The sequence below is a fragment of the Macrotis lagotis genome, chromosome 1, assembly GCF_037893015.1.
Source record: "Macrotis lagotis isolate mMagLag1 chromosome 1, bilby.v1.9.chrom.fasta, whole genome shotgun sequence".
Classification (NCBI taxonomy): domain Eukaryota; kingdom Metazoa; phylum Chordata; class Mammalia; order Peramelemorphia; family Peramelidae; genus Macrotis; species Macrotis lagotis.
The window spans coordinates 159,019,447-159,033,499 of NC_133658.1; the positions used below are offsets into that span (position 1 = coordinate 159,019,447).

General features: G+C 36.8%; 1 long non-coding RNA gene across 35 annotated transcripts in view; it reads right to left on the reverse strand.

Moving 5' to 3' along the window:
• LOC141504332 (uncharacterized) overlaps positions 1-14,053 on the reverse strand; it is a 1,263,877-nt gene that overhangs the window by 329,097 nt on the left and 920,727 nt on the right. For all 35 annotated transcript variants that reach the window (XR_012473290.1, XR_012473291.1, XR_012473318.1 and 32 more), the window contains one exon: positions 9,822-9,914. This is a non-coding gene — a long non-coding RNA (uncharacterized LOC141504332). The remainder of the gene's footprint in view (positions 1-9,821; positions 9,915-14,053) is intronic.

Genomic DNA, 14,053 nt, shown 5'->3' on the forward strand with positions numbered 1-14,053 from the left:
TCCAGTGAGGACCAGGGAGGGCCTTTTCATTTTGTATGGGACAGAGTGAACTGCTTCAGAACAGCAGGCCTGGATGGGTTGCTATATGGATTGGAGATATTGTATTATCTTTCCCTCCAAATATGTCCCCTTTTACAAATTCCCCCATTTCTTCTGAGAGCACCTCCATCTTTCCAGTTACCAAAATTTGCAACCTTGGTGTCATCTTCAATATTCTCACCTTGAATATAAAAACAGGTGCCAAATTTTGTTATTTCTTCCTCCAAATTTTCACTTCCTTCCATCCATCCCCTTTTCTGAATTCACACAGCTCTCACTCTCATTCAAACCTTCATCACTTTTCTCCTGAATCTTTTCCAACAGTTTTCTATTAGTCTCTCTTTTTTATTTTATAATTCATTATCTACACACTTACCAAAGTGATTTTTTTTACATGCAGATCTGACTCCATAACTCCCCTTTTCAACAAACCTATTATTGCCTCTAGGTCTATAAACTTGCATATATATATATATATATATATATATATATATATATATGTGTGTGTGTGCACATATATGTTTATATATACATGACTATTTCGCTATAATTGGTTTCTTTGTAATCCTATGCATTTTATTTTGTGCTTTTGAAAACATTTTTCTGAGAAGAGATCCATAAGTATCACCAGACAACCAAAGGAATCCATGATATATACAAAAGGTTGAGATTTCCTGGCATGGGATCAAATATAATTTCATCTTTATCTCATACTTTAAACAAATTTTATTGTTTGAAATTTTATAATGTACATAATTATAATGCTTACACCAGGATATATAAATATGTAAATGTATGCATATAGGCATATGAAATATTTTTCATTTATAGGGGTTGTACATTCAAAATCCCTGACCCCTTCATTATACAAGACCCCTGACTTAAATGCTTTAAATATGTGAGATGAGGATGCCAACTATACAAAATTCCCTCATCTGGCTAATGTAAATATGCTAATTGACAGAGTAGTCAAGAAAATTTCAAAATTTCTTTGTGGAAGAATATGAAACAGTAATCTGGGGAGACAAGCGAGGGTGATTTTTTTTTTTATCTTAGGAAACATCCCAGCTAAACTAGGAGAAGGTATAAGACTGCTGAAAAAGGAGATCAGTGAAAATAAGGAGATATCCCTTGCTTGAAGATTATTTGTTGTTTGTCCTTCATTATGGAAGAGATCCAATAACATTAGGAGGGTGGTATTCACTTGCAAGTGAATTGAATTTAAGTGAGGGAGAGCTGTGCAAAGTCATCAGCCTCACTCTCTCCTCCCGGGTCATTAGGGTCCAGTGGCAAGATATAGGTCAGGATAGCTGGTAATGGTCCTGGATACAATGGGAGACCCTGGCCTTTTTAGGCTAAGGTCTTTTCTAGATCTCAGAGGAAAGGCCTTTTCAGTGATTAAAGGCTAAGTAAAAATTGAAGCAAAAGATGGCCTAATTTGCCTTCCCAAAAAGAATCAGTCTTGAGGGGAAGAACCTCAGAGTTTCAGGTCAGAGCAGAAATAATTGCTATTTACACTCTTTCTGAGCCATGGGTTGGAGTTGGGGAAATACTCAAGGCTATATAGTTAATGGGCAGTAGCAGTGACCACTACAAAAACAAGGCAGAACAAAGGGAGAAATTGAAAAGATGCCTCCCTCTCAGACTTGTGGTTCTCCATGGATGATATACTTTAGTCATACTGTATAGAAGTTAATGAGAGCTCATAAAAGCTTAGACAAGTTTTGACCCTAAAGCTGCTGTCTGACCAGTTCTGAGATTCACTCTGTTCCAACCTAGCTCCAAAAGTCAAGAAGGGTATTTTCCTTACTTACTAGGACTGGCAGGCCCAGCCAGCATTTACTTTCTTTGTTAGTGTGCTGCCTTGGTCCTAATTAGACCATGGATGGTCCTAAACCTTTATGAGGCTCAGCTCCCTATTCTTAGAACAAAACTCAGTTGGCTCAGGATAGTAGGGGAGACAGGCAGGCCCCAGGTTAGAAGTAAGGCTCTTTTCTAGGCATGTTTTTCTGATCTTTACTGTAGACTAGTCTCCCATGAGTCTTATCTCACTGCAGAGTGAGGTGGAATGAATTGTCTATTTGATTTCTCAACAGAACAAAATACATCTTGGAGACTTTTGAAACAGAAATAAAGTGATGACTGAGAGATTGTTTTTCAGAGATAGTTACTTTTGAAATTCATGAATATAATAAGGAACTTGAGTTTGTGGCAATCACAAGGTACTTTCCTCTTAGCTGATTCACTTACCCTGGTTTAACCCTTGAATAATTCAATTTAAGGCTCTATAAACAAACAAGAAAACCCCTAAATTGATGACAACTGGTAACCACATGTATACAGACAGCTCAGTGGTGGGAAAGAGAAAGGAGGAGGGGGATGGGAGTGCCTGGAAATGGACACATTCTGTTGGTTTCTGGCATCTCAGAACATTTCTTTCACATTTTCATTTGCATAACTTTACAGATGTGTTGTCAAGCCATCTTGAAATGTTAAGGTTTGTGTAGATATGTTTGTAGGCCAGATGGGAAGCAAAAAGTTTCTGAGACCTGATTTTTGACTTTCTCCATAACCATAAAAGAGTACCATAAAGCCAGCTGGAGGGGTTTCCCTCTAGTCTTGCTCTCAGTGGCTCAGCCTAGGAAGGGATATGGGGAAGGGCGAAGGTCATTAAGTTAAGGCCTGATCCAAGGGCTGATATCTATGATTTTAAAGAGGAGAAGATGAAGTGTTCCAGTGAATACTGGTTCAGTGATGGAGGATGGTGAACATGGAGAGGGTCCTGAGCAGAGAGATCAACATGATTAAAGTATAGAAATATAAGAAAAGTTAGAGGAGTTAGCAGTGTTTAGTTTGATCAGAGCAAGGCTAGGGGTACATGCATAATTGTCTTCTGGTTTATATTGAAAAACTATAATGAGGAAGATTGCTAGCCATTTGTTTTTTGTCTCTGGAAAAGAGAATAAAAAGAAATGTTAATGAATTACAGCAAGGGAGAACACTGACTCTGGAGACAAAGGATCTGAATTGGAGTTCTGCCTCTGTCACCAATGAATCATATGACCTTGGGCAAGTCACTTAAACAACTTTCTGAGTCTCAGTTTCCTAATTTGGACTAAATGGCTTCTAAGGTTCCTTGCAGCTCTAAACCCCCTTAAGCTTTCATCTGCCCTAACTGATCACAGAGAGTCAGTATAGATGATCTCTTGAGGTCCATTCTACCTCTGTGATGCTAACATCTTAAGAATGGCCAAACCTGAAACAAGGTGAAGCTCAGAAGTGCCCTTCTCCAAGCTGACCTATTGTTCTTTAACTTGAGGGAAGAGCAAAGGAAAACTAATAATTATTGTCAACAGCATCACAAGGGTCAAAATAACAGGGCTAAGGATATGTTTTAGGATTCATGGCCTCACTGCCCTCTGTCCTTCTGATAAGCTTAGATAAGATCACCTTTAAGACTAAAGGAACCTTTCCAGAAAGAGTGACTCAACCAATGTGAGAGACTGGAAGGTTTAAGGTAGGCTATCCTGGAATAACAGGTTATTGGGAAGGACATCTTCAGCTGCCTAACCATTCTTTCAGGAAACTTCATATGTTTTACTTTTCCCTTTTTCTTCCTACAAATAAACTGAGGGTTTTATGTCATTCCCAACATAAACATGAATGTCTATTCAAAGAGTGAAAATAATAATAAAAATTATTTTGCATATTTTTCCTGTCTTGGGTTAAGCAATGGTTACTTAGTATTAAAGCATGAACATGATTCATGACTTCTATCATTAGCTCATAGGGTTTTGTTTGCCCTTGTTCTATTGCTGCCCATTTCAAAGATAACCCAGTGACCATACAGCAAAACCACCAAATGCCAGACATTAAGAAAGTAAAGAAAATGGCAAAAAAAGGTCACAGATAAAAACCAAAAAGTAAGCAACAAGTTACACTGTATCCTGCCAGGTCTTTATGGGCATGGATCACATTCCATAACCCATAGTCCTTTGCTATGGTGGGTAACTATTAGTCAATGAATAAGTTTTCATTGATTTATTAGTTAATATTTTGCTGGGAGTTATTTGATGAAAGGGGTTCTAGGTGTTTCCATTCTTCCATTTAATTATTCCCAAGTTATGAAGCGATAATCAAAGAGTAGTGATAATTACAGACAACACAACAATATGATAACAAGTTACACTTAATCATATGTTCCATACATAGCCTTTCATTCATTAATTCATTTAAAAAAGCTAATTTAAATTAGTTCTACGCAAGATGCTTTTAGGGGTCCATCTCCTACACTTGCCTCAAGGACCAGAGACAATTTTAAATAACTGGTTAAATAACTGGCCAAATAAAAGGCCAGAACACATTTTCAAAGTTCAGGGCTCTAGGATTATAGTTCCTTCCCTTATATATTTAACATAAGTATTGACTAAATCTCTGCTCCTGTTTACTTCATGAATCTACTCTCTCATCTTCTCCCTCATTCTCTGAATCTCTGGGTTACTCTTTGTACATTTCTAGGAGATTTCAAGGAGGTTTGTGTTCTGTGCTAGTTACTCTTTGCCTTATTGTAGGTCTGCCTTCAATACTTAGAATTATATCATTTCAAAATGCAGATGGTTTGAGGTGGGGGGATGAGTAAGCTCAAGGTTTAGGAGTTCCTAGCCTTTCCTAACAGAGGAAGCATTTTCATCTCCACAGAGTCTTAGAATCTCAGGAGAGGAGACATGTGAGTCATGTCCCTCTTACTCTCCAAATTTGTCACTACTTTTAGCTAGATGACACAATGTGTGACAAAATCTCTATGTGCCATACCTTCTGAACGACCCTTTGCCTATGTCCCTTTCTCTTTCTCCCTTCCTCATCTTTGCACCCTCAACTCAACTTAATCTTAGATTGTTTTCTTTTGGCTCTCTTCTTCTTGGTTTGTCTTTCTTGGAGATCTTGACACTTGGAATATCAAAGTGGCCTATGTACATACCTCTGCATGGAAGGTCCCCAAGTCCTTTTTATTTGGGATTTCTTCTCTCCCTCCCCATCTAACAAGTGTGCAAACTCATGTAGCAGCTTCAGCGGTGCCAGGGCTCAGGTGAACAACACATCATAATGAATTATGCATGGACCTCCTTTGGATCAGGAGTTTGCCCCCTGGAATCCTCAGTAACAGGTGCCCCTTTCAGGAAGCACTTGACTGCTCTTGTGGTGACATCATCTGCACTTGGCAGAGCTCCATGAGCATCAAGAAAAGACTGTTCCACCTGCATGGAACATATCTGGTCATAGGAAAAAATAATGATCCTGGCATGGCAAACAATTCAAGAGATTGCCTAGTCAGCCAGTCTAAGGGATGTGACCAATATACTTGTCTTCTTGAAAACTTCCATCCCTTGTAATTTGTTACATGAGAAGTCCCAGGAAAATAAAAGGCTGAAGCCCTCCCTAGTTAAAGGATTAGTAATAAAAATAGCAGCAATAGCTGCTATTTGTATAACACTTAAAATTGTTCAAAGCAGTTAAAAGTTCTGTCTTATCTGAGCTTCACAATAATCCAATGAAGTTGGCCCTACATTTCATAGATAGGAAAACTGAGGTTCAGAGAGGTCAAGTGATTTTTCTAGGATCACATAATTAGAGTCTACTGACTCTAGCTCTAGTGTGCCATTTATACCACATCCTACTAAGTTAAAGGGAAATGAGGGTAGAAGAGAACAGTGTGATCTCCAGAATCTGTTTTTTCTCTGGAATGGACTTCTGCTTGCTTCATATTTAAGCAGATCTCAATATTGTTCACCTACTTATTCATTCGACCCTATTTACTGAGAATTGATTTTGTGTGAGGTAGACTTTGGTGTGCCAGGAGTTGTTATAACTCTTTAAACAGAAGATGCCTTTCCTTGCTAATAGCAACAGAGAAAATGAAAGAAATCTTTACACAAGATGAGTAGAAAGAAATACTCTTTCCTCAGCTGCATTGGAAGGTTTCTGAAGTTACCTATCCTCATTTTGGCCCCTATGATCTGCTAACATGACTGAGGACCAGAACTTGACTTCTTACTGCCCCATATTCTCTAGAGAACTTGATAGTCAGTGAAAATGATAATAATATTTACATAATACTTTAAAGTTTGAAAAGGTCTTTACAAATATTATATAATTTTATCCTTATGACAATCCTGGGACATAGAAATGAGGACATACCCTATAAGGATAGCAAAGCATATAGAGGTTAAATTACCTGGCAAGTATCTGAAGCTCGATTTGAACTCTAATTGCCTCCAAAATGAAAAATGAAATGATGAGAAAAAAATCTCCTCCCCCTACTTCTACCTTTTTTACACTAGCTCCCATTTCAAGTATCTAAACTGCTCATTGACTGACCTGCCTCTATAACCTCATGCTGGGCTGATAAGAGGAAGTAAGTCACTATTTTGGCAGATCTGATTATAACCCCTCCAGAAAGATCTACTGATCTTGCCACATCCATAACAAAGGTAGATAGGGCTGACAAGTTTTCCTTTCCCTTTCTTTTCCCATGGATGACAGCCAGTAGAGTAGGGTAGGTGCTTTCAATAAGTCTTTGATTTGGAAAGGATAGCAAAGGCCATTTAGTTCAGGGATCCTTGACCTACAATCCAGGAATTAAAATTTTATTTTTTGATAACTGTATTTCAATATGGGAAAGCTAGGTGTCTCAATGTACAGAGTACTGGCCCTAGAACTAAGGGCAAATCTGACCTCAGTTACTTACTGTGTGAACTTGTGTGTCACTTAACCTTATTTGTCTCAGTTTCCTCATCTGTAAAATGAGCTGGAGAAGAAAATGGCAAATCACTTCAGCATCTTTGCCAAGAAAACTCTAAGACTCAAAAACTCACTGAGAGTCAGACAAGACTAAAATGATTCAACAACAGTTACAAAAATATTTCAATATAATTCATTTCCTTTGTAAACCAATATATTTTATTTTATTTATTTAAAATTTATTCTGAGAGGAGTCCTTGCTTTCACCAGATTACTGAAGAGGGTCAAAAGTCATTAAAGTTTAAGATTGAACTTCAATGAGACTCCCTTCGTCCAAATCAAAGTGATCCATAGTCATATGAAAAAATGCTCTAAATCATTACTTATTAGAGAAATGCAAATTAAACCTTCTCTGAGGTGCCACCTCACACCTCTCAGACTGGCCAATATACCAGAAAGGACAATGATCAATGTTGGAAGGGATGTGGGAAATCTGGGACACTAATACATTGTTGGTGGAGCTGTGAACTCATCCAACCTTTCTGGAGAGCAATTTAGAATTATGTCCAAAGGGCAACAAAAATATGCATACCCTTTGATCCAGCAATACTACTACTGGGTCTATACCCTGAAGAGATGATGAAATAGGGTAAAAATATCACTTGTACAAAAATATTCATAGCAGCCCTGTTTGTGGTGGCAAAAAATTGGAAATCAAGTAAATATCCTTCAATTAGGCAATGGCTTAACAAACCGTGGTATGTGTATGTCATGGAACACTATTGTTCTATTAGAAACAAGGAGGGATGGGAATCCAGGGAAGCCTGGAGGGATTTGCATGAACTGATGCTGAGTGAGATGAGCAGGACCAGAAAAACATTGTACACCCTAACAGCAATATGATCAACCTTGATGGACTTGCTCATTTCATCAGTGCAACAATCAGGGACAATTTTGGGCTATCTTCGATGGAGAATACCATCTGTAGCCAGAGAAAGAATTGTGGATATTGAACAAAGACCAAGGACTATTACTTTTAATTTAGGAAAAAACCCCTGACATCTTATTATGTAATTTTGCTGTCTCATACATTATTTTTTCTTATTTAAGGATATGATTTCTCTCTCATCACAATCAATTTGGAACAATGTATACCATGGAAACAATGTAAAGATTAGCAAATTGCCTTCTGTGGGTGTTGTGGGGGAGGGAAGCAAGATTAGAGGAAAAATTGTAAAACTCAAAATAAATAAAATCTTTAAAAGGAAAAAAAAAGATAAAAAAGACTCCCTTCCTCCCTTCCACAACAAACCCAAATTTTGCTTGAAAAACTCAGATGAGGGAAAATCTTTCCTATCTAGTGACAACCCAATATATTTTGGGACAGCCTCAATTGTAAGTTTTTTCTTCTCCATCCCTACCCCAGCCTCTCACCCGACAAAAGGTTTCCAATTGCCATGTTGGTTGTTCCTGCCTCCACCCTTCAATGCCTCTCTAAGGGGCCTGACTCAGATCACTGTGTTACATCATTATTTTACCTGCCTGCAATTTCATCATCTAGGAAGTAAGTAGTATTCTAGATCTTTTCTCCTCTAATTCTCTGAGTACCATTTCCCTTTTCATAAGTAACTTTGTTCTTCTAGATGGAACTGTCGTCTTGTGGACAGGGACAGAAAGACCATCTGGAGTTGGTCTTAGAATGAGGAAGACTTGGCTTCAGATTCTGTTTCAGAGGCTTACTTGTGAACAAGTAACTTATTCTTAGCAACCTTCCATTAACTGGGGGTAGTAAAACCTGAAATATTTACTAAGAAGTGAGGTACAAATGATTATAGGATCACAGACCCAGAGCTGGAAGGGAACATCAAGATCATATAATTCAGCTTTCCCATTTTACAAATGACTAGAGGTGCAATGTGACCTGCCTAGAGTCACATACACGGGAGGTGACAGAGCCAGGATTCAAACTCAGGTCCAAATTCTTCATTCTTTTCATAAAAAGTTCTCTATGTACTTTAAGACACTGTACACTGACAGGAGTGTCCATAAAATCTCTGAGGCTTAATAGACTTAAAACTACATTATGACTTGTATTTATCCCAGCTCTTGGTATTTATTATAAGAGATAAAATGAGGTAGAGGAAAGAATTCTAGACTTGGAATCATGACTATGGAACTTGTTAAGTGATTATGGATATATTGCTTAACTTCTCCGAGTCACAGTTTCCCCATCTGTAAAATGGGAATAATAATAATTTTTAATATCTAGCTTGAGAATTATTATGACTCCATTGAGAAGATGGCTGAAATCAGGAAGACCCAGATTCGAGTCCCATCTCTGACACATACTAGCCCATAGACAAATCTCAGAGCTCAGGCAATTTTCTAAAATTCGTCATCAAATCTTCTTCAAGTCACTATTTTGCTAGGAAAGAGGTTTTTCTCTGTCAAAATAAAAAAAATCCACTTTACAGGTTTGTTGTAAAGCTCAAATGAGATGTATATGTAAAGTGTTTTGCAAATTTAAAGCATTAGATATTAGTTATTATTTTAGTTATTAGTAGCTATTGTTGTCTATCAGCATATCTGATACAGTATTAGGCCCAAAGACATTACAAATACTTGCTAAAGTAACCAGAATTAACTGTTTTTTCAGATCTACTAGCTAGGCCCCTACCAAGTTCTGTAGAAATGTAACAGAGCACTCTGTATGGTGATTTTCAATAATGATTTTATAAAATTTTATAAAAACAAAGAAACAAAAAACAACCACAAAAACAAACTACTAGGGCTACCACAATTGGGGGTGGTGGTGAACAAATGGATTCAAATAAAAGAAGAATGGACTAGAAAGTCAAGTCACTTGTGGGCTTCTTCCTGCAACAAAACTATTCTATGGTGTTTTTAACTGGCTTGAGCCAACATGCTCTATATTTCTACAAGAAAGAGCCTTGGGTCCTTTGGAGGAAGAGAATTATAAAATAAAAGAGGCGCCACATAGTTCAATCTCTTCATTTGACAAAGGAGGAAGTGAAGTGACTTACCTAACCAAGGTCAAACACCTGAACTTCCGAACATTCATCAGAACTAGATTTTGGATCCTCTTGTGGTTAATCCACTGCCAGTCAGAAGATGACCTTGGCAAAGAAAAATAAATGGGAACAGATTTAAAGTAATGATCATTTTTTTATCATTCTTCTTAAGTAATTCTTTTTTATTATACCCTATTCCTTTAAAAAAACCAAATTTCTTATTTATTTTAAACATTCTTTTTTTTAGTTTCAAGTTTCAAATTCCCTTCCTTCCTCCTATACCTCCCCTTCCCAATGAGAAGACAAGCCATATGATATCAATTATACATGTGAAATCATACAAGACATGTTTCCATATTAGTGATATAAAAAAGAAAGAAAATTATACTTAAATTTGCAGAGTTCATCATCATCAGTTCTTTCTCTGAAGGTGAATAGCAATTTTCATCAGGAGTCCTTTGGAATTGTCTTACTGTTGATCATGTTTACAATACTGGTGTAATAGTGCACAATATTCTCCTGGTTCTGATCACTTCACTGAACAATTCATATGAGTATTTCCATGTTTTTATTAAGCTATCCTGCTCATCATATCTTATAGTACCAAAGTATTCCATCACAATCATATACCACAACCACAACTATTCTCCAATTGATTGGCATCCTTTCAATATCCAATTCTTTGCCACTACAAAATTTTTGTACATATAGGTTCTTTTTCTTTTTGGAGCATTCTCTTGAAAACTGCTTGTTCCTTTGACCATTTATCAATTGGGGATGGTTCCATTTTTATAAATTTTACCCAGCTCTTTATACATTTGAGAAATGAAGGCTTTATCAGAGAAACTTATTGTAAAATTTTTTGATATTGCTTTACTGACTATGCTATTTTTAGCAAAATATGGTTTCCTTGATTATCTCTTTTAATTAGGTCTAGTTTTGCTTTTGTTTTCTCTGAGTTTGTGATTTCTACCCTTGCCCTTTTTTTTTAGGTTTTTTGGCAAGGCAAATGGGGTTAAGTGGCTTGCTCAAGGCCACACAGCTAGGTAATTATTGTCTGAGACCAGATTTGAACCCAGGTACTCCTGACTCCAGGGCTGGTGCTTTATCCACTGCACCACCTAGCCACCCCACCCTTGCCTTTTTTTATATCAGTTGAAATATAACCAATTCTGCTATAGCCCTTTATTCAAACTCTGTGAGTATGTATTTCTATTTCAAGTATATGTCTGGTAAATAACATATTGTTATCTGTTTCTGTTTTATGGGTGAGCTCATCCCATTCTCATTAACAGTTATGATTTTTAACTGCATATTTACCTTCATTCTATTTTCTTCAGTAGATCCTTCTCTTTCTTTGTTTTGTCCTTCTGCATGTCTGTTTTCTTTTTGACCACTGGTTCCCTTAATCTGCTCTCACTTTTATCTCTTCCCACCCCATATCTCTTATCCCTTTCCCCCCTCATATTTCCCTACTAAGATAGATTTCTATACCCAATAGAGTCTGTGTGTGTGTGTGTATGTGTGTGTGTGTGTGGTTCAAAGATAAATATATATATATATATATATATATTCAATATAGAATATATGTTATAAATTTATTTGGATTGATAAAAATAGAAACTATTGCCTGGTTATATATAAAAACATAATATGAAAAATATAGAGAATATAGCAAAACATGTAGAATATACAAGTATGTACACATATAAATACATGCATGTGTGTATATATGAATATATATGTACATGTATCTAGTTATCTAGCTAATTAGCTATCCACTTCCCTCTTTGAAACAATTGCAATGAGAGTAAGATTCAAGCATTGCCTACCATTCCTTTAATTTTACCCTCTATTATAAAAGGACTTCCTTGTTTGCTTCTTTTATGTGAGAAAAATTTTCCCATTCTACTAATCTCTAGGTGATTAAACTGAAAAATTCCTCCTATCAGTAGAGGGAATACTATCTAATGGATGCTATCTCTGCCTGCAGTAGGTGTTTGATCAAAGTTTTTTTGAAATGAATTGAATTCAACTGATTGAGAATAAAAGACAGGAGGTTTCTAGTTGTAGCCTGGCACTCTACCACAAACATGTGTAATGACCCAGGACCAGATACTTCTCTTATCTGTATATCATTTGTTCCCTCAGAAATAGACTGATTATGAAGATAAATAAGAGAAAATTCAGTGTAATACCCCTAAGCTATGTATAGATGAACATGATTGTCTCCATTTCATTTTCTCCTAGGGATCAATAAAGTTAGGCTGGGGGCTAAGAGTTAAGTCTGGGGATCCTAAATTGCTGTGTAATGTAATATTGAACAAATCTAATCACAAGTCAGTACTCTTTCCACTATTCTAAGAGCATTTTACCTTTGTTCTGTATTCTAAAGGAGAGTTGCAGGCAATCAATGTCCTCTTCCAACTGGACCTTAGAAATGGCCACTCAAGTTACTGGGAATTTTGTGGTGAGGATGGGGTGGGAATATGAAGTCTACTACAATTATTTTTCAATATGAAATAATTTCACATCAAACTATTTTCTTTTCCTCAACTTCTACCCTTCTACCATCCCTTAAGTTCCCACTTTCTTCCTTTCTCTTCCATATTGCTGCCTGTCACAGAGAAGGCTAACCAGATTTCCCATCTGTTGAATAAGTCACAAATATAGTAAACACCCTACTTTGTTTGTTTTTGTTCTCTGAAGGAGAAGGTCTATGAATTCAGTTCTACATCTGGAAGGTGGGTGAAGAAGGAAGTAGAACAATGCAAGGATGAGGTAGTTGGGCACAGTGAATTTATATTTATTCTTTATGCCTATGCCATACATACTTGCTGTTTTCTCCCATTAGACTGTAATCTCCTTGAAAGCAAAATTTTCATTCTCTGTATTTCCAGTGTCTAGCTCAGTGCCTGGTTCATAGCAGGTGCACAATTGATTTGAACTGAATTGATTGGGCATGCATCTGCAACTATTTAAAACAAAATTATAACTTCATGAAACTCCTGCCATGTATAATCTACCATAATTCACATTAATATGATATAATAGAGTAGAATATAAAATAATATTTACATTGTAATATGCAACCTATTGCCTAAGAATAACTCTAGGACTGATGTCCCCATTTTGTAGCTTCAGAAAATGAGTCTCAGAGAGTGCAACAGACTTGTCCAGGATAGCCTAGCTAGTAACCTTCAGAGCTGGGATGCAAATCTGATCCTTCCATCTACAAGTCCAGGACTCTTTCCTCTTGTACTGCACTGCCTCTCATTCAATTCAACAAATATTTATTTGTTTTGGGGTTTTTTTGTTGTTTTTTTTTTTTGCAAGGCAATGGGGTTAAGTGGCTTGCCCAAGGCCACACAGCTAGGTAATTATTAAGTGTCTGAGGTTGGATTTGAACTCAGGTCCTCCTATCTCCAGGGCTGGTGCTCTATCCACTGTGCCACCTAGCAACAAGTATTTAAAGATCTATTATGTGACCTGGTACTTTACTACTTGCCATAGAGAAGGAAGTAATTCAGTAAGTGCTTAAGATACAAAGAAATGGGTAGTTCCTGCCCTTAAGGAACTTACAGTCTAATGGGAGAGACAACATGCAAACAGCTATGTACAAACAAGCCATATAATGGATAAATTGGCACTAAGCAAGATATTCTTTGCCTTCAGTAAACTAATAGTAACAATAACTGTTGTTAAATATCATTTTACATATAGTATCTTATTTAAGGGGTGAATTGGTTAGGGTGCTGAACTTGGGGACAAGAAGACTCATATTCATGAGCTCAAATTCCAGCTCAGACACTTTTTAACTGTGTGGACCTAAACAAGTCATTTAACCTTGCTTGTCTCAGTTTCCTTACTTGTCAAAAAAGTTAGGGAAGCAAATGGTAAATTTGGATCTTTGCCAAGAATATTCCAAATGGAGAGTCAGACAAAAACTGAACAACAACTATATCATCTTATTTATAACTCACCATGTTGTCATGTTGTCACCATGTTACCTGTGAGGTAAGTAATGCAAGTATTATTTGCTATACCTATCTTATACTTACCTGTTACTTCTGTCACTTTTAACTAGTAATTGACAGAGGTAAAACTGAAACCCAGACTTTCCTGGCTCTGAGCTCAGTATTCTTTTCTCTTGCACCATATTGTAAAATATGAGATTTAATAGAAACTAAGGATCATTGGAGAACAATCCAAGGGAATGTAAGCATACTTTAGAAGTTCAGACA